This window comes from Mugil cephalus, chromosome 10 (assembly GCF_022458985.1).
Source record: "Mugil cephalus isolate CIBA_MC_2020 chromosome 10, CIBA_Mcephalus_1.1, whole genome shotgun sequence".
NCBI lineage: Eukaryota > Metazoa > Chordata > Actinopteri > Mugiliformes > Mugilidae > Mugil > Mugil cephalus.
In genome coordinates, this window is record NC_061779.1 from 1,763,963 (window position 1) to 1,785,265 (window position 21,303).

At 40.6% G+C, this 21,303-nt stretch overlaps 1 protein-coding gene across 2 annotated transcripts in view; it reads right to left on the minus strand.

Moving 5' to 3' along the window:
* Positions 1 to 15,360, minus strand: part of smpd3 (sphingomyelin phosphodiesterase 3) — a 75,521-nt gene extending 60,161 nt beyond the window's left edge. Inside the window, exons 1-2 of one of the 2 annotated variants that reach the window (XM_047597054.1) lie at positions 15,098 to 15,360; positions 10,262 to 10,363 (exon numbers count right to left, since the gene is read on the minus strand). The gene's annotated coding sequence lies outside the window, so the exon portion shown is untranslated. The remainder of the gene's footprint in view (positions 1 to 10,261; positions 10,364 to 15,097) is intronic. The other variant, XM_047597053.1, reaches the window with a different exon arrangement.
* Between the last annotated feature and the right edge of the window lie 5,943 nt (positions 15,361 to 21,303).

Below are 21,303 nucleotides of genomic sequence, written 5' to 3' on the forward strand. Positions count from 1 at the left end.
TTCAACTCATCTCTGAGCCAAATGAGTCAACGATTACAACGCAGCCGAACATGAGTGACCTCCTGGCCGACAGGTTTTCTAGACAAGGCCCAGAACATCCACAACGGAGAAGATACGACTTGACTGATGAAAAGAAAATCTAGTTGGACGACGGGAGGAGAGAATAATGTGGATGAGGACCATAAAGGTTTAACGATATGTTATCTTTAAGATCCAGAAACGGTTTGGTGAAAGTGTGTTAGGGTGTTAAAGTTGAAAGGTCAAAAGCAGTGGTCCTATTAGCTTCAGAGAGGGCATTAGCAGTCATCATATTAGCTTCTGACAGTTAGCTGTGGTCCAGCTTCAGACAGCACATTAGCAATCATCATATTAGCTTCTTATGGGGCGTTAGCAGTGGTCCCACTAGCTTCAGACATCGCATTAGCGGTTATCATATTAGCTTCTGATGGGGCATTAGCAGTGGTCCTATTAGCTTCTGATGGGGTGTTAGCAATGGTCCCACTAGCTTCAGACAGGGCATTAGCAGTCATCATATTAGCTTCCGGTGGGGTCGTAGCCGTCATGCTATTAGCTTCAGACAGCGCATTAGCAGTTATCATGTTAGCTTCTGATGAGGTCTTAGCAGCTGTCCTATTGGCTTCAGATGGAGCGTTAGCATCATATTAGCTTCTGACGGGGTGTTAGCAGTGGTTCTACTGTACAATGATCCAGATCAAGGTTAATCCAAAAAAGTCGCCCCCAAAAAGCAAAACAAACAAAACAACAAGCTGAAACAAGGAAAACTGGACTTTTCTTGACAACGTTTCATCCAAGTCTTCAGTTCTGAACGTCTGGTCGGGGGTTGGAGTTTAAATAGAAACATCTGTGGGTGGAAGTCACGTGACTGGGATCTGTTAGGATGGTTTATTTATGCAGCATTACCTGTAATTGATCCGGTTTCTCTTTCTGAATAATAGCATTCTGTAGGCATGTATGGGCTGTGTAAATTATATGAGCGGTGCACAACAACAAAATCAATCAAAATTGATTTCGTTTGGCTTGGGGACGCGTCGGTGAGAGTGAAAACACTAATAACAGGATGTCGGGGCATGACACTCCTGCTTGTTTGAGACCAGTGATAAATAATGATGTTGTCACTGAAGATAAATTCGCTTGAAATGAAACACCAATCAGGCATAACATTATGACCACCTTCTTAACATCTTCTCTAAACTCATAACGACCACATGTAATGTTGTTGTTGTTGTGAAATTTTTTTCTTGTTTCTTGGGAATTTTAGAATGTGCAGCCATCTAGCTTTATGCACCAATACAGCCATAACATTATGACCACCTTCTTAATATTGTGTAGGTCGCCCTTGTGGTGACTCGTCAGAGAATGGACATGGGTCTTCTAAGGGTTTTGAATGTTATTAGTGGGAGGGGCCTCTGTGGATCATCCCAAAAATACTGGATCAGTCTGGGATCTAGACCAGACCAGACACCCCGGTCTGGTCTAGGTGGATGCTACATGTCTAAGTAACATCCACACGAATGAATTCCAGGTCCAAAATTTTCCCAGCAGAACATTAATTTGTCACAAGATAGTTTTAATGTTATTTCGGTGGTCATAATGTTGTGGCAGACTGGTATAAGTTGTAATTGCATACACACACTCAATAGGACGTTACTGTTGTCATGGTATTAAAAGCAAACTGAGGAGCTTTTTAAAATGTCAGATATTTCTGGTTCTGGTTTCTCTAAAATCAATCACATTGATTCTTCCTTCTTTTTAATCTTATTTCTCATTTTATCTGCAGCTGTTTGAGAACCTCCACCGCTACCGAACAAGAGTCTCTCTAGATTTGATGGAGCTGAAACCTTCTGCAAAAACATGGCACTCGAAGCTTCATGCTTAAAGCTATTTATGTCGCACAAAAAGAGGCCGGCTGAAGTGCAGTAGCTTCATTTCTTTGTAGGAATCAACCAGAGACCAGATCTGTCAGGTTTCTGAATTAAAGACTTTTTGCGAGGTGATATCCTGCAGAAGATGTTCAGCAGCAGAATATGAAGAGATTTAAATGCAACACCTTGCAAACTGCTTGCAAGAATGAATATATTTACAAGGAAAAATGATTAACTATTAAAGCCTTTTGACATTTCCTTTGAACACAATATTAGTTTTGCAACAAACGCAGTGCAGTGGCATCTTTGTGATCATGTTTAAGTAATTTCCGCTTGGGTTTAATAAATTCTGATTCTGATGTTAATGGTTGAGCTTGGAGAAGGTTGGCAAACGGTGTGTCGCTAGCTTCACCTCTTTAGGAGGAATCAACCAGAGACTGGATTTGTCAGGTTTCCAGATTATCCACCTTTTTCCTGAATTATGAATGTTACCCATGATTCATAGCAGAAGCAGGTAGCGCTACGTTTCCATGGTTTCAGTAGCCGTGAACGTCGCGGTAAATGCCGTCTTTTAGCTGTCGATAGCACAGGAATGGGCAAAATCTGAGGTGGACAGATGATACGGATGTTTTAAAAAGTCAAAAGCAGTACATGGACACTCTTTGGAGGATATTTTTAGTTTTAAAGAAAAACTAGCATTCGTTCCTCGTTCCTTGGCACTGGGGTGCAGGGCGTTAAGGCGCATACACTTTCCGATGAACTTTTCAGTTTCTTTGAATTGTTGGCAACCAACAATGGCACAATTTGAACCTGAGCTCAGTTTTTAAAAACATTAAATGGCAATGTTCGGCTAGTTTGGATTAGCTGTGTAAGCAGTAGCAGATACGCTTCAGATTTAAACTTTTTGTGAGGTGAGATGATATTGAAATTCTTTCTTTTTAGGGAAAACATATTGTCTCCAATTAGCAACAGTCCGAAAAGGACTTTCCTTGCAGCAGCGAATGGATTTAGAAGGAAAAATAAAGACGTTTAGATTAGTTTCATTAAAAATATTAACCTCCTGAGACCCTGCGTCCTCATACGGGGACGTTAAGTTTTAGGTTTTATGGCAGCTTATTCTACTTCATTTAAACCCATTGTCCTCATTAGTGGACAGATTAGTCTGCCATCTAGTGGCACTAATAATAATAATAATACTTCTAGCTTGATATGATGTGCAAATCTCACAAATTTTATCAATAGCAACGAGCTACAACGTCACTAATTATCAAGGACTCGTTTGAGGACGTTGGGACTTCATTGTTCTGTCACTGCACAGTCATTAAAATAAACGGTGTTTGTCACACGTTTGTGACTTTATTACAATATAAATAATGACATAATCCCAGTGTCCATATATGAGGACATTTTTTTTTCTTTTTCAAAAACTACAACTTCCTGTTTAAAGATGCTTAGTTTTTAACACATCTAATTCCAAAATATGGAGAAATTAAAAATGCATGATAAATAAAAGCTACACTCTCAGGAGGTTTAAGGCTTTTTCACATGTTTTTCCAACACAGTATCAATATTACAGTAGTTTTTGTTCACGTTAATGGCAGAGCTTGGTTAAGGTTAGAGACCAGATCAGAGATCATGTTCAGGAACAGAAGGAGGAAGATATTTTTTTACCCGTTTACTTAACGTTTACGTTACTTGCAATGTTTGGATTATTTCTCCAAGATATTAAACTGCAGAGCGTTGACGAGGAGGAGGACGAGAAGGAGGACGAGACGGAGGACGAGAAGGAGGACGAGAAGGAGGACACCGGTTCAGACGATGGTCACCACGTCACCTCTGATCTCCGCTCTGTTCTTCAATTGGATTTCAGATTATAACAACAGGACGGTTTATAACAGAGGCTGAAGAGGAGAGTGTGTGTGTGTGTGTGTGACGCAAGAGATGATTTATATAATCTTCTCTAGAATGTGTCACAGAGCACAAGTGAGGTTAATGTGTATCAGACGTGTGTGCGCGAGGTGGGGGAGACTTCTTCCCTGCAGGACTCATGACCTTGGTGAGGTTGTCTGGTTTTATAGTTGTTGGAGCTTCTGAACACAACGTCCACTGATGCTGCTTTAAAGAAACGTAGCAAAACTATGAGGTAATAAATCAGAAGCACGTGAGGAGCTCTGGTTTTGTCACATTTCCTGCTCAGTGAGATTTTCCTGCCACCGCCGCCGCCGCCCACCATCATTCTGGACGTCTGCTGACCTCTGCCATGTTTATTTTATGAGACGGAAGAAGATGCGAGCGCCACTAACCAGACAGCGACGACCCCAGAGAGATGATTCAGGTGGGATCTGTGTCAGTGTTGGGGAAAATATCATCTTTATACGAGTAAAATGTGAGACGCTTTCACCGTCAGGATCCAGGACGAGCCGGGACGAGCTCGCTGGGAATTTGCAGCACATGATTTGGAGATTCTTAGTCACAACTTTCTCTGGGGACCGAGAATGTTTTTTCTCACCAGTTTATTTCACGTTTTATCCTGCAGAGCTGAGCATTTCCTTGCAGCTGTTTACAAATTATTCTGCAAACATTATTTTATTTACAACTTGCAGCTGCAGAAGAAATGGTCTGCGTATGTTTTGGTCATTAGATTTTCCGTTCAGAAAATTACATTAAAACACAAAAATGAGTGGTTATTTGATTTTAATTTTTTAAATTAAAAAATTAAAATTGAAATTCGAGGCATTTTTTTCTTTATCAGAGCCGAGAATGGATAAAGAAAAACTTTAAAAACCGAGCGATTTTCATTTTCTGTTTCTAAAAATAAAAAATAAAATCTTTATTTTTTATTTTAATCGTTTTCCGACCGGAAGTGGACGTTTTTCAAAGTAATACCGCGTATGAGGACGGCACTGTGTTTATGGCAAATATATGACTTCTACCTGTGATTTCCCTAACTAGCCCAGGCTAAAATGACTTTTGAACCTTACTCTGATGTGAGTTTTGACAAAACAAGTCTTTTCATCTGCAGGAATCTCAACACGCATTCGTAGTAATGTTAGCTAGTAGCTAACTATTCCCTGTTTATATATATGTAGTTTTATTTTAGTTTTAGCTGAAATATGCGGCTTAGTTTTTCTGTAGTCAAGTCCTCTTACCTGAAACTCTTTTATTGTTTCGGAAAACAACGTCTTGATCCATGTCCATCGACTTCTGTTACACAGCGCCGTCCTCATACGTGCTCTTACTTTGAAAACGACAACATCCGGTTGCAAAATATGAAAAAAAAAGTTGTTTCTGTCTTCTTCTATTTTATTTTTGGTTTTCAGAAGCCGAAAAATAAAAATAGACGGTTAAAAAAAAAAAGATTTATCCCTTCTCGATCCTGAATTTAAATTTAAATTTTTGAATCCCCGCACAAGGAGATCTTTGCAGGCGCAGATTCAGTTCCCAATGGAGATACTCAAGACTAAATCTTTCCACTATAAAAATGAGTGTCTGGCTTCCAGGCTGCAACTGTTGACTACTTATAAAAAAATATGAAAATTAATCTAAATTTGGGGCACTCATACAGCTATAACATCAATTATTCCAATGTTTTTTTGTACCCATTGGCCACAAATTGTAGTTAACTGCTAGCTAGCATGCATGAAGACACAGCTAATATCCAAAGCTGCTTAAAAATGTTGCAGAGATTGAGATTTAAACACGTCACTCCTCAGACTGCGGCCATTTTGTTGCACGTAAAGTCCCGCCCGAACGTTCTGATTGGCCCTTTCCACCACCAAATCAATTGTAGTTTCCTTCGAAGCTGAAACTTTTCGCCACATATCCAGCAACAAATAGAAAAAATCAGACTCAGCATGAAGCTAAGCCCAAAACATTTGGGCATTTTTACCGGAGCATAATTCACTTCCCAACGGAGAGACAGAGAAACTTTACACAACAACAAAAATATTGTAGTTTGTTGGTCTTCCAAGCTACCAGGTAACATGAACATTTACTGGAGTGATGAGATGAGCAGAGTCACCAAATGTCTTTATTTTAATTCCTTAACTGATGCCTTCTCTGATGTAAATCTCTATTAAACTACTTATACAGCATCAAATACAGTCCCATCTGTACAGAACCCAGAGCCTGAAACCTGCAGAGCAGAGTCCATCTGTTTGAGGGCTGCTGGATGGAGACGATATGAAGGGCGTCCAGGCAAACCTTTCCATGCATGTAGCACAAAACATATATACCAGCGAGGGCACATTTTACTGGGTGATGCACGACGCATGGGAGAGCGGTGGTGGATGGAGCTCATAGAGCTAATGGACAAGCAGTTACTGAGAAACATCGATGTAGGAAGTTAAGTGGCTATAGAGCGTACTCTGAGAGTCATGGTGGAGAAAATATATAGGATACAGAACGTCGGCCTGAAACTGTGTCACTGAGCGTAATGTACAAATAAATGAGGTATCAGGTCAGAAAACGGCTGGAGGTTTTTAAAGATTCTGCTAAAAAAGGGATTGGAGGCTCAGATTAAAACCATTTTATCTGAGGATTTATAGAAGGAAAATAGCAGCAGATCTCATGAGAACGAGTTGGGGGGTGCATCTCCAAGCTTCAGATCTTTCTAAGATCTTTCTTTGGCCGAGAGCGACAGAATTTAGCAGACATCCCACCCCTGCTGCCGAGCTGGCTCTCAAACCTGCCAGCGCGGACGCAGGGAAGGAGATGAGGACAGATGGAGGATACAGAGAAGGCCGGAGGATGGCGGACGTACAAGACCCGGTGGTGGTGGTGGTGGTGGTGGGAGGGGAGGGTGGGGTGGGGTGGGACACACGCCCACATGAGGACAAGATGAAAAGAAGAAGCCCATCTAGTCTGGTTAGAATGAAAGGAAGGAGCATTGGTAAGTGATGCATGGAGTTCTCTCTAATCAGCCTCACAGGGTCTAATTTGGGTTGTAATCATATAGTCTATGCATGTGCTGTGTATTATACATATATCTAAATGAATGCAGAGGAACGTATGTGCTGCCTGTTAAACACAGGCCTGGATCATCTGGTTCAGGGCGGTGGCGTTTCCTGACCTTCAGTTTCATCTCTGGATGTTCAGATTTTGTAGATGCTCCTGAAAATTCATCAACTGCATCTTTTCAATCCACGTTTCACGCAACAGAAGCCAACGACGAAAACGCATCACCCACTATGATTTGAACAGATACGAGCTGATCAAAGGTTGAATCTTAACATAAAACTGGACAGAAACAGGGTTTCTCAAAAAGTCTAAACTTTAAGGGTTTAAAAAGTCTTACATATGAGCATATTTTGCATTGTTGGTCTTAAATTACATCTAATCAAGTCTTAAAACGTTACGACCGCTTCATTTGCTGTATGAACCCCTCATTTTGTTATTTTGAAAGTCTCTGATTTTCCTTATTTCTTGTTGGTCTTAAATTTACCCTGTAACGGTCTTAAAAAGGCTGAAATTTAACAAAACACTCAGGAACATAAGGAAATCGAAAGATTTTATCATCTGCAAACGTCGAGCAACACGTCGAGCTGCGGTGGGAATTTACTGGGCGTTTTCTTCCATTTATTATTGAAAGTTTACACAATAAAAGTAAAACTGTGCTGAAATACGTCCTAATAATAGTGTTTTACCACTTTCAGGTCCATTTATTAAGAACATCTCAGGACGGTTTTGAAGTCACAGTTTGATATTCCAGCAGTTATTAAACTCATTATCACAATATGAATATAAATGTGTTTATTATAATGTTTTAAGTTGATAATTGCTCCAGAAAAGTGGGTGTTTTTGAAAGTTTAACTAACAGAACAAGCAGATGTGGATTTGCTGCAGCTTCATTGAGGAGTTTAATTTGCCTTCGTCTATTGCAGAGCCAAAGTGAAACTGCAGCGAATCAGAAGAGACAGATGCTCTGAAGAAAATAATCATGTAAACGCAGTGGAAAGACCAGCCTGTTGTGTCTGAGGATGTTTTTGGAGTCGCAGTTTGGTGAAATTCTAGCAGCAATAGAACCAGTTACACAGGAAACAGGTTTATGGAACAAAATATGGTGTTTAAATAAAAGCACCAATATCTTATTTGTCTGAACGTAAAAAACAAAAACAGGTGAGCTTTGTTTAGAGCTGCTACTCTGACTTCATTTGAGACATGTTAAAGGACTCCGTCTACTTGCCGACCAGATGTGGGTTAAAGTAGGACGTGCATCCCGACCCCAGAGGGTCAGGGTGACAATCCTATGAAATAGCTAATCCAGTGAGTAGCTGTCTGCTCTGCTTCGCCCTGGAGCCGACAGACGTCATGTCAGCCAGTCATTGTGTGCTCTGGTCCTCTTAAGGCACGTTTTTATTTATTTATTTGTTTGTTTTTTTATGCTCAGTAAAAAGGTGCAAACCTGCTGCACCTGCCTGCAAACACTCCAGACTTCTGCTGCTACGTGTGAATGAGTTTTCATCTGAGAAGCTGAGGCTTAAAGAGCGAGAGGACAATAAAACTGACTCGGTTCTGTTCAATAGTAACAGCTCTTGGTGTTTTTCAGCCTGAGTGACGTCTGTTCTCCTGCTGCTCTGATAAAAAGCCTCGACAGAGCCGAGTCTGGGTGACGTCGGCCTTTACGCTGAAGCTCGATCGTCTAAATCTGGGTTTACATGGAGCTAAATGTTCTGATTATTCTGAGGAAACTCAGAGTATCTATATATGTTTCTTCTTGTGAAGTGTATGTGCCTGTTGAGCCGATTATCAGGGGCAGACAATAAAGCTTTATCTTATCTTATCTTATCTTATCTTATCTTATCTGTTCTGATTTCATTCGGTCCAGAAGCCCAAACCAAATGAAAATGCTCCATATAAACACCTCAGTCAGAATAAACTGGTCCAAACCGAATTAAATTTCATTGGGTTTCACAGGGTAGATTTGTTCCTTTCCCCAAACTGATCTAAAGTCATGTAAACGGAGAATCTGAATGAAGTCAGTGACGTTAAAGTGACGTTTCCTCAACTGCAGAGAGCTTGTTTTTAATAACAACTCTGGAAGAACTGGACGTTATCGCAGAAATGTTGAACTGTTTAAAAAGGTCCATCAAAAACTAAATGAAGTCGGATAAACTGAAGCGTGGAACAAAATCAAAACTGCTGGAAAACCTTGAAGACCGGCTACTAGAAGGCTGAACAACACAACAGCAACAATGGATACGACCAAACAAACCTTCAGAGTCAAGCTGTTGCTTTAAGACAACAGAAAATACCGCTGATTAGACGAGAGACGTCCATCTTTGATCAGTCACGTCAGGATTAAAAGTAGAGGTTCATCATCTCACATGGAAGCTGTTGACCTGAAACCTTCAAACGTAATGAGAAAAAAGTCTCCATGTAAACCTGGCGTCAGAGCCAGAGAGTGACCGAGCAACCTGCAAGACCTTTACGTGTCTTATAAATATCATAAATATATATAAATATAAACGTCCTTATTTCTCAACTAAACACTGATTCACGAAGCTGCATTTAAAAAACAAGAAGAAACACTTTAAAATCTCCACTAAAGCTTAAGATCAAACCATTAAAACCAAAGTCAGTGCTGTTCTGCACCGTGGATTGATGATTTTTAGGAATCAGGACAAAACGACACCACTGACAACAGGAAGAGGAGGAGAAGGAGGAGGTAGAGAAAAATAAGATAAAGAATAAGGAGGAGGACAAGCTTCTCCATCCTTCTCTCCAACCGTGATTTGAGTAGAAGATGACCACGTTGTCTCCAGCTTTGGTTCATCTCTGTTTTTCTACCTCCATGATTTCTTATTAGGATTCATTTATTAGAACCTCTACCACCTGCTCCATGGATCTGCTGTGATTAGCCTAAAGCCTGTAAACGTTCAGAAAAACCAACACACACCAGCTAAAAGCTTCCCTCCATCACTAATGTTGTGTTATATAACATAAAGGTCTAATATCGCACAGCGACGGCAGCGTGAAATCAAATAACGAGGCGCGGTGTCGGCTTCAACGCAGAAAAGAGAACAGATCAGTTTTTAGTAACGGCCGCTCACCTTCTTCTTTCAGCACCTTATGCTCAAACTGCAGAATTTAACGCCGCGTAAGTTTGTGTCGGTTCCAGGAAAGTCGGGACAAAGCGGACGGACTTCACACCGCGTTTGTGTCTCCGTGGCTTGAAATTAACAGCGTAAGCCCACAGGTATCACACATCCTTCAAGCTTAGCTGATTCAAAAGACAGCGGGCCTCCACTTCCAGAGTCCACAACAAGCCTCTCATCTCCGCTGCAGGCCGCCGCGCAAACCGCCGATACGGATCTCATTCGTGAAACCAGATTTGAAAAAGGAAAGAGAAATGTTGTTCGCCGCGGCCTGAACTCTACCTTTGTGTGGGGGTTTCGTTGGGATCAGGCGTCTTGTCTGACCGTGGATCTGCTGCCGGCGGCCGCGGACAATAACCTCTATTCAGACTCACACGAGAGCACCTGGAGGAGGGAGGGGAGAGGAAATGAGAGGAAGACGCGATAGACTGTGAGGCCTCGGCCGAACGTATAAAGAAAGATCTTTGAGGAGAATTAGAAAGGAAGCGGAGGGGTGGTAGGAGGTAGGAGGTCTGCTCTCCGCACGGCTTCATGTCCTACTTTGTGGCGGAGATCTGAGGTAACCAAGGATCAGGCGTTAGAGGACGCCCCAGCTAATGGATGAATAATTATTTAAATGTAATTCACCAAATATTAGATAAACAATAAAAACATTAACTCTGACCTGATGTAGTCATGCAGGCCGTCCAATCCACAGAAGAGAAAAATTAATAACAATATCAATAATAATCTGAATTTATCGAGATGAAAGTCCTGCACAGTTTCCACTTATTTACTGTTTCATATAAAAACAGAAAAGAACACGTTTAGCAGTTTAGCTGGTGAGCTAGCCAGCTAGCCAGTCAGATAACCGACATATTCTCCACAGCAGCTTTTAATGACATTAACTGGACATTATGAAAAATGGAAATTCATGCCCAAGGCTAGCTAACGCCACAACAGTACCACTACAAAACCTGTTAACTAGCTTGTGCAGGTAGCTAACCGATGGCTAGCCATAAATAAAAAAAAAAAGTGAGATAAGCAACATATTCTCCACAGTAGTTTTTAGTGACATTAACTGGAGATTATGTAAAAAATGAAGCTGTATATCCATGGTTAGCTAAAGGAACAACAGTAACACTACAAAACCTGCTAACTAGCTTGTACAACTAGCTAGCCGACACAACTGGGTAGCCATAAATATAAAAAAAGTCAGGTAACCAACATGTTCTCCACTCTAGATTTTAGACACATTAATTGGAGATTAGATAAAAAATGAAAACTCATGCCCACGGCTAACTAACGCAAAACCTGCTAACTAGCTGGTACAGGTAGCTAGCTGACACCACTGGTTAGCCATGAATAAAAAAACTCAGATAACCGACATATTCTCCACAGTAATTTCTAATGACATTAACTGGAGATTTTGTAAAAATAAAAACGTATGCCCAAGGCTAGCTAACCCAACAACAGTAACACTACAAAACCTGTTAACTAGCTTGTACAGGTAGCTAACCGATGGCTAGCCATAAATAAAAAAAAAAAAATTCAGATAACCGACAGAGATGTTGTGTGTCTATGATAAGCTAACACAACAAACTCTATTAACTAGTCAGTGAAGGTAGCTAGCCGACGCTGTTTGCTGTCCAGGACAGTTATCTTGGGACTATGTTGGTTAGCTAACTATTCTGGTGCTGCTGTTACCATAGTTACTGCAGAGCTCTTCAGGCGGAAGGAACCAATCTAATCTAAAGAGAGGGGGGGGGGGGGTTCTGGGTGGTCCAGGAGAACGTTAATGTGAATATAAACTACAGAAAAGCAACATTAAGATTAAAAAAAAAATACAAGTGGGTTTAAAACACCTATTGTGAAAAAAGAATGAATAACTTTCCATAGCTGCCAAATCGGAAATATCTGCGGGGTCAAGTTCCCCCTCAAACTGAAATATCGTGAAGCCTCCGACAACAGAAACTGTTGATGCTCGTTAGCTGCAAAACAAAAGTTGTTTATTTGAAAGTGGATTGTTGCTGCTTTTGTGATGCAAACTTAATGAAAAACATCTGTCCTCCGGTTCAAATTTCCCTTTTGGGGAAGAACACAATAAGAACAAATTAAACAGCAAACGTGTCAGCACCCTCTGAGACAAGTGTGTATTAATTCTTTTAAAGGTAAAAGATAAAACTCTGAATTAAAACCTTTTTTAGGAACAAACATCCCCTTCACCCTTTTTTTTCTCCACACTGTACGCAGATAAGTTATTAAAGAGTATTGGTGATGTCTGTCCACCTGCTCACAGGTGGAGAAACAGGATCCTGGACTATCAGGTGTCGCTCCACTCCCATGGGTGACCCCCCCCGCCCCCTCCAGTCCCCCCCGCCCACCTGAAAGCCCTATCGACCTGCCAGCTCCACTCAACCACCTGCCTGCTCTGTCACGAACAGAAACCCGGAGGCCTGAGCGGTGGACGTGGACAGACAAGAGGACGAGGACGACGACGGCAGTTTGACCTTCTCCTCATTTTTTAGCTGAAAAGGCCACTGAATGTGACGGCAGTAAAAAATAAAACCATTTTCTTGGATGCTTTCGACGTGCAGCACAAAGCAGAAGCTAAATCAATACGCAGTGATCACGCCTTTCGGCTCCAGTCTGAGTTATTAATCATCGACGCTCGCAGCCTTCAATGAGATTAATAAAGACATCAGAACATTATTTGAAACAAACAGACTAATCTCACAATCAAACACAAACAAGGGGATTAAAAAAAAAAGAGAAAACATCAGACAGAAGGTGATGATTTAAGCGATCAATCTGGCAAAAAGCAGGAGACGACTGCTGAGGTTAGTCTCACGGTTCTGTTTAAGGACGCAGGCATATTGAGAAGACTTCTGCTGCTGGTGTGCAGCCAATAAATACAACTAAATAAGTCAGAGAAGCAGAAGCAGACGCGGTGTTTTGACTAAAGGCGCGAGATTAACTCTGATAAAGAGATAATTGGGCCGACGTGAGAAGAGCTGGGCTGCGATCCCGGATCTGAATCCACACGGAGACGAACCAAACTGCTCGGAATAATGAAGATCCTCTTTAAAAACACATCATGTATGTGTCCTTTCTTTTTCATACACGAACGCCGTGAGCTCAGAGCTCAAAGTCAGGTGGTTTCAAAAGCAAAATATCTCACAGCTCAGTCATTTTAGATTGTGAAACTTTCTCAAATATCGGGAAGTGAAAGTTGTTGGTTTTTTAAGCAGCTTAAACTTTTTCCACACTGACTATGAATCGAAACCTCCACAAAGCATCTCGTGCAAACTGTCAGAAACGCTCCAGGTGATGTTTGAAGTCAGCGAGAAATAACAGAAATAAATTCACTCAGTCTTCAGATAAACGTCGGTAAAACAGCGGCTGCCTCCACTGAGTCAGACGTAACCGTGCACAGACGTAAACTGAAGCAGTTAATGGATAAATTGTCAATATTCAGTCGTTTACAGGTTCATCGGGTGCACTCTCATGTAACAGCACTGCACGAAATCCTCCTTCATGCCTGGTCCAGCTGATGCAGAAGCTGATGCCAGAAAAGGTGGTGAATCACCTGGATGACCACAGCGGAGGACGGAGGTTGTGTTAAATCTCAGAACACGTCGTAGACTCTCCTCTCTCATTGTTGCATCGCGTTTGTGTTATTGAGAAAAGCTTCAGTCAGTGGGCTGAGCTGAGGAACAGAAACTCGATTCAGTTGAACAGAGCAGACGCTATTATATTTAGAGCAGGATGGCTACGTTGGAATGTTTTCATTAGCGTACCTAATGAAGTGGCATCTTCCCAATTATGACCACGATCTCCAAGAAGACGAGATCTAGGGCAGGACTGTTACATCAGAATGGATTCACTGGTGTACCTAATAAACTGGCCAGTTAGTGTGAATTTAAACTGTAATTCCTTGGTATTGATTTGTTTTAAAACATATTTCATCTCCTCAAGTTACGACCACGATCTCCAACTATCCAGTTATTTTAAATGAATGCTGATCACCAGCGACAGACGTGACAGACGCTGCTGTTCAGCATTAATTTAAAATAACTGGATAATTGGTCGGTGGTGTACCTAATAAACTGGCCAGTGAGTGTACATTTAAGCTGCGTTTCCTCGTTGATGACTTTTAACAACAGCGACTGAAGGAGACGTCACAGCTCGGCTTTAAAATGTTAAAACACAAACCAGGCCGGCAGCACTAGTGAACCTAATGAAGTGACGAGTGAGTGAACATTTAAAAGGATAATTCTTCTGCAAACACGGGGGAAACCGATACAGGAAAAGAGGAGGAGGAGGAGGAGGAGGAGAAACTAAAAGGGGAAATGAGCAGAGAGAAGGGAGCAGAGGGGGGAGAAGACGGGCCACACCTACATGAACCCTGGAATTAAAAGAGAATAAAAAATAAAAACTCAACTCCGGCTACTTTTCATCATGAGCTGTGAAAGCATTAACAGTGTGATATGATGATGAAGGAGCCTCCTCCTCCTCCTCCTCCTCCTGCTGCTCCTCCTGTTAGTGTAAACCACTGAAACCATTGAACCGCTACATTCAGCCAAACTGGAACTATACACTGACTCCTACCACACAGATACACAGAGAAGCACAGAGCTGCTTTCGATTTGTATTTTCATTCATCTGAGCTCACGCGCAAGAAAAGTGTGCGTGCGTGCGTGTGTGTGTGCGCGCGTGCGTGCGTGCACGAGAGTGTTTGTTTATGTGTGTGTATGTGAGAGAGAGAGAGAGAGAGAATATCTGAGCATCGGATCATGCAAATATGAGTCAAATGTTTTACCCCAGGCAGCGCACAGGGAAGATTTAGGCGCGGCTAGAAAACACACACACACACACACATAACACACACACATAACACACACGCGCGCACACACACACACACACACTGGGTAATAATTACAGGCGAGGCAGGGTTGTGTTTAAATATTACACGACCCAGACGGAAATTTGAATTACATGAAATAAAAAGACCGCCACTTGTGATTTATTGTGTGTGTGTAGGTGTAAAAGCTGCTTCGTCTCCAACACAAACACAAACACACGGAGCTGAAAAGAGGAAAAGAGGAAAAGAGGGAAAGAGGAAAAGAGGAGTCTTACTTGTTGGAAATCTCTCCCGCATGTGCGTCTTCTCCTCCTCCTCCTCCTTCTTCTTGTCGCCCTCCCGTGTTTCCTCCCGTCCTGAGCGCTAACGGAGGAGGTGAAATCCAGCGTTCACGGACCGGGAGACGGCCGCGGAATAAGCGACCGACCGAAAGAAAGAGAGATAGAGAGAGTGAGAGACAGAGAGTGAGAGACAGATAGAGAGACAGAGAGAGAGAGAGAGACGGACCACGGAGAGAAAGAGAGAGATGAGATGAGAGGGGAAGGAGAGGAGAGGAGGAGAGAGCGTCTGAGTGAGCGCGGAGCGGAGTTGTGTCTTCAGCACCACAGCACTTTGAACAGCTCCCGCTGACGTCACTGCCTGGATACGGCGCCACGCCCACTTCCTCCCCCTTAGCGACCGCCCCCAGAAGAAGAGAGAAGGGGAGGCCACTGTTTACACTGTTTAGCGTCCACCAGCTTTAAAACGTTAAAAATAGACACAGAAATAAATGTCAGTAAAGACTCGAGCGTCTTGTCACGTGTCAGTGATTATTTTATTTCAGTTTTAGTAGAAAATTAGATTTGAAACAACTTGGACACAGTTTTGCCCACTATTTTTTTACATTTGCTCATAATGACAATTCTGCACATATTTTGCTTCCACCATTTTCTATTTTATTTTAATAGATAATTCAAAGATTAAATAATTCAGGGATTTTTATTTGTCTTTCACAACCACACAGAAGCACGACAGGGAACGAAATCATCCACACACGTCCCAGATTATTACCCACAGTTATTAAATTATTATATATATATTAGGTCAAAGGTCAAAATGATAAAACTCGTGGATGTTGTTGAACTACAATCAGCACGAATAATGAGGATTATAATTTGAGAGGAAATTTTATTTCGTATTGCACTAAATTAAGAATTACTGCTGCACTTCGTTGGCTGTTGTTGTTCTGTTTGTTTCTTTTTTATGTTGTTTTATGTTTGTTTTTAGTTAGATTTTGTAGAAGCTGTTTTCCTTTTGTAAAATATGGAAGCACTCAAGTTAAACAACTGATGGAGAAGTGGTGGGACTAGATAAGTTTTACTTCAGCCTGTTTCTTTCTTCTACGATTTTTTATTTATTTTTCTTTTGAATGTATTCGAAATAAATAAAGCTCAGTAATATAAAGGTACCAAGTGAACAGTGTAGATGAAAAAAAAGAGTATAGATTAGAATAAAGTTAAATAAAGAGGAAATATAAATAAAAACGGCAACAAAGCAGCTTGAAACTGTGCAGAACATTGGGTTGTGCAGCTGCACGAGACTTAAACAGTGTTTTATTCCTCAGTCTGGTTGTTCTGCTCTTTACGCTCTGCAGCCTCTTCTTTAAAATACTTGTATTTTATTTAGTTTCAATCTTTTTATTTCATCTGTGTTTTTTTTTCCTTGTGGTTTTTAAGAATGTTTCTTTTATGTGCAACTAAGCTACTGTGACCAAGCAATTTCCCTCACGGATCATTAAAGTCTAAGAGTCTAAGAGGAGAAATGCTCGGTCACAGTAGCTTAGTTGCACATTAGTTGCACAATTACTACTAAAATAAGACAAATGATTATAAGAAAATATAAATAAATAAAAATAAAACAAATACATTAAAAAATAAAAAGTAAATAAATAAAAAATAATATATATTTAAATGACTTGCATTGGGAATTTCAGGTGCTGTGGGACTGTGGGAAAAATGAAATGAAAAAAATCACTTCCAATAAAGAAAGTCGATTAAAAATAAAATAAACACAAGAAATATACAAGATTTGCACATATAAATATATGACGACATGCAGCAAAATCACAGCGTCAGTCATTTTGCTTTTAATACAATACAAACAAAAAGTATACATAAAAAATAACACATGCAATCACACTTATTCATAGACAGATTATTAATAAATATTAAAACTAAAAGGCTGAAATATAAGAATCAATGTTTCTGCTTAAGAGTGAAAATGTGTCCATTGTTTTGAAAGTATGAATAAAAGTAGAACATCCAGGAGACAATCATCAGTTTACATCATGTTTATATTTTTAAGCTGCAGAGACGAATCTGGACCAATCAGACAAAAAAAACCTCTGAAAATGTCTGAAAGCATTTTTTTTTCGTCCTTCGAGTTGAGTCTTGTTTTTCTGTCTCAGAAGTGAAACCCTGAAAGGAGCTTGGAGACGGAGACTCGGAGGAAAAGGACTGTGTTGTTTTTCCGGCTCGGTGGCAGCAGGAAAATGGACGTGAGAGCTTCCTACACGCTGTCATGTTTCATCCCAAACCCAGAGGCCGCCCACCAGGATGCAGTCGATGCTGCAGCAGGTGCCTCAGCTGCACCCACATGAGAACTGTGACATAGTTAAAGGTTTCGTCCGATGCAAAGAGATAAATATACTTGAAATAAGTTTTGAGTAGTAGAAGAAGAACCTTAAGTGAAGACAGCTAGAGCCATATATTACAGAGAGTCTGTCCAACCAGGGAATGGAGCGTCTGATCTGTCCCTCTATGCTGATTGGTTCTGAGCTGGTCACATGTTTCATGGGCGCCATGTTGGATCCATCTAACCAATATTCACCCACAGAGAAGTGGCAACAACAGAGAATAAAGTTGGATTTAAAAGGTAAAATATACCACAGTGCTCAGCCTACGGCTCCAGCACAAGATCAGGAAAACACGGAGGAAACTCCACCGTTTCCCCAGTGAACAAAAACAGAGAAAGTTATGGAGCAGAAGATTAAAAGGAAGAACTGGACGTCAGCTGGTTTCTCTCTATTATGTGATGAGGTAAATGTCAATGTCTCTGTTTGACGTTTGTTAAGGTTTTATACAGGAAAAATAAAGTCACACCATCATTAATGTGAACCTTGATCTCAAAAACGCCCAAAACCGCTTTACAAATGAAGTTAGAAATTAACCAAGCCTTATGCTAATCTTATGCTAGCTAGTTATCTAGACTAAAGACTTAGAAAAATAGCAGCTAGTGTCATATAAACTGTGAAACCCATGTGATCATGTAATTCATGTCCATGTAGACAGACACATTTAACTAACATGTAACTTTACCTACCAAGTTATTATGGCTAGCGTGCTAATGCTATAATGATAATACTAAATAACAGTAAGACAAGTTTAATTTTCACTATTTCTGAGTAATTTCAACCTTTTAACGGTGATGGATGAACATGGAGACTGAGGAGAAGGTAAACACAGCTCCATGACTGATGAGGTGATTGGGCTACAAAGCATTTTACGGGCTTGTTTAAGATATTTATAGTAAGTAGACACTGGGATATTTAAGTGAGGACCTTTTACATATTAATAACATTTATAGGAAATAAGACATTTACTTCAACATAGCCCCTCTGCCCCATAGAGTTACACTGTAGAATCTAACCTCTGATGTAGCAAACATGGCGCCATGGTTTGAGTTGGACAGACTCTCTCTAACATACGACTCTGATACTGATTTAGTGTTGGAGCCTCTAGTGGACATTCGAGCAATTGCAAGTAAGTCTTTTTGGCTTCCAGAGGATAATGTTTGATAAAAAACAGATAAATCCCTGTAATGTGAAGCTAATCTACACTCATATGTCTCTTCAGTCCTTTTCACATCTTCTCCTCAAAGTCTCAAATAAATTTTTTAAACAAGAATTTGACAAATTTTCTGGGGTGAGAAAAACATGAGAAAGTTGTCGTTTCCTCATTATTCTGAGCTGGAGGATCCACCAGCTTAGACTAAAGAGGAACTGATAAGAAGCACAAATTTAAGTTGTTATTTTCGTTCTCTCTTATTCAGGCACATGTTTAGCTGTTGGGGCCTTTTCCAGCTCCGATCATTCAACTTTTCCTGCATCCAGACTCAGTTTTAACTCTATAAAACAGACAAGTTCAGAGAAAAGTGAAATCAGCATCAATCAGAGACATTTAGTGGAAACAAACTCTACTTCTGTCATTAGACATTTATGACTATCAACACATTTGGCCCCACCCAAACGATCCGATTGGCACAGATTTTTGCAGGAGCACATTCAGTTCCCATCGGAAAGTCTCCAGACTAAAACTTACTTTTGACTACACATCCAGCAACAAGTGGCCAAACAGAAACATCAGCAGTGCAGCTGGTGAACAGAGAAAAACACTGAAAATGAAAGTTAAATCTAAATATCAGTAGGAATGGGCCTCGATGATACTGGGTACCATGATGCTAACAGTGCTGATGCTAACGGTGGTAACCAGACTGATCTGGGTGCTGCATTTTGGTGCCAGTGAGTGTTTAATTAGCTTAGCATCCTTAGCTCTATAGCTGCATGGATGGAAGTGAAGCTTCAACACGTCTGAGACCAAACGTTTGACTAAAGTTTGTCTGGACTTCACCTCTAAAGATGCAACAAGGAGGAAACACCTGGAATTAGATCCAACATCTGACCACACATAGCGTTAGCATTAGCATTTTATTAAAAGACCAGAGATGTAGCGTTTCTGATGCCTGACAGACCCCACAACACTGGTTTATTATTTATTTAATATTGGTTCATTTATTTCTTAGTCTTAGTTGCATTAATATTATTTATTCTGCACCGATTAAGACAGATCCCGACTTCATTTACCTCCATTTATCTGTGTTTTTATGCATCATCATAAGAGATTTGATTTGTAGAGTTTCCACTAGAAATCTAGTTGCCCTTTATTGTCTGGACGAACCATGACCTGGATGATCCTCACAGACTTCACAGAGTCCTATTCACACAGGATTAGTTTCACCCGGGGACGTCATGTGATTTAGAAGTGACCTATGACTGTGTTTCATGTTTTGCATTTGCACGAGATAAATAAACTTTAACTAAAAAAAGAAAATGATAATTCTTACTTCATCCCTGGTTCTGTCTCTGCTACTTTCAGAGTTAATATTTTACCTTTTATACCTCTACACTTTTCTCAGTTTTGGTTTCTTTGCAGTTTTGGATCAAACTAATTGTGAAAAACATGAAACGTGATGTGATGAGGTCGTAATTATCTTACCTGGGCTTCGTCCAACTTATCCAGCTGAAACTACCCACAACAGTGACAATCTGGATCAACTTGGTAACTCAGTCCAGGTTTGTTTTGTTGTGAATCGTATGAGGGCGGATTCCAAGGCAGCAGAACAATCACAATCATGAGGCTGATCCACAAAGACTGATTCTCCTCAGACATGAAGAAGAAAAAGTAAATCTCACTCTAAATCTCTCAAAGTCAAACACAGTGTTTGCATTGAAGAGACATCATAAGGTAAAGGACTGCAGATTTCATAAATGCACAAATTACACATCAATGCTGTATGTTTGTATGCAAGATGCTGTTTTTTGCCCACTTTTGCAATTTTTTATTAAAAAAAAACGTGGGAGCAGATAAAAACCAAGCACAAAAACATAATATCATCGGGGAGTTGGAATTTCTTAATTTCATAATGTTACATGGGCGACAATAAAGATGGAAGCTGATCCTTGTCCTGAATGAAATTATCAAACGTACCTCGATAAGAATTAATCCAGCTTCGTGATACCAGAAACCCCGGGTTAACCCTGAAGTTACCTCGCTAAGCCTGTAATCCTGCTGCATGATACAGGCCTCTACTCCGCTGATGTGATGGACACATCACTGCACCGCTACATGACATCCAACACATCTAAACCTGCTGCTACACGTCTCATTCATCTCCTCATCCTTCATGGTTTCATTCGTCTGATGCATCAGGTTTTTTTTATTATTATTTAAACGGGTCGGCCACATCTCGTCGTTTCACCCTCACGTCCGTCCAGAGTCTGATTTATGACTAAGCCTTCGTAATGAAGTTGGGATCAAACTCTAAAAAACAGATAAAGCTCCTGAATCACCATGATGAGATTGGCACTGGATTAGTTTTACCACAGGACCTGTGTGTTAGGAGAACGAGGGCAGCTACATGGTGCTGGTAATTACTGGAGGTCCCCATGTTTTTCATTTGTTAAAAAAGAAAAAGAAAAGCAAATATATGTATAACCTCCTGAGACCCTGTGTCCTCATATGGGGACGTTGAGTTTTAGGTTTTATTACAGCTTGTTTAGCTTAAATTAAAACCATTGTCCTCATTAGTGGGCACTTTAGTCTGCCCTCTAGTGGTAGCAAAGGTTAAAACACATTTATTTATGCTTAATAACGTTTCCAGTTTG